Source organism: Etheostoma spectabile, chromosome 8 (genome assembly GCF_008692095.1).
Source record: "Etheostoma spectabile isolate EspeVRDwgs_2016 chromosome 8, UIUC_Espe_1.0, whole genome shotgun sequence".
Lineage (NCBI taxonomy): Eukaryota > Metazoa > Chordata > Actinopteri > Perciformes > Percidae > Etheostoma > Etheostoma spectabile.
The window spans coordinates 19240046-19240287 of NC_045740.1; the positions used below are offsets into that span (position 1 = coordinate 19240046).

The 242-nt window shown below is 41.3% G+C and overlaps 1 protein-coding gene across 1 annotated transcript in view; it reads right to left on the minus strand.

The window, feature by feature from the left end:
* The window catches only part of ankrd27 (ankyrin repeat domain 27 (VPS9 domain)), a 35482-nt gene that overhangs the window by 2952 nt on the left and 32288 nt on the right, over nt 1-242 (minus strand).

Genomic DNA, 242 nt, shown 5'->3' on the forward strand with positions numbered 1-242 from the left:
GAGAGAGAGAGAGAGCGTTCCTATTGGCTGTTCTACAGACAGAGAGGGGATGGGGAAAGCTGCAGGAAGAGGTCTCACTCTATATGAAATTGGGGCATTTATTTCGCTTTCTATCTACTGAAGATTTAAATGTAAATGTGCTATATTTATATATCTTTTCCAATCTTAACAACTGCTTTTACATCTACAGGAAACATTCACCATTCACACCATTCATACACTGTGGCCGGGGCTGCCGTACA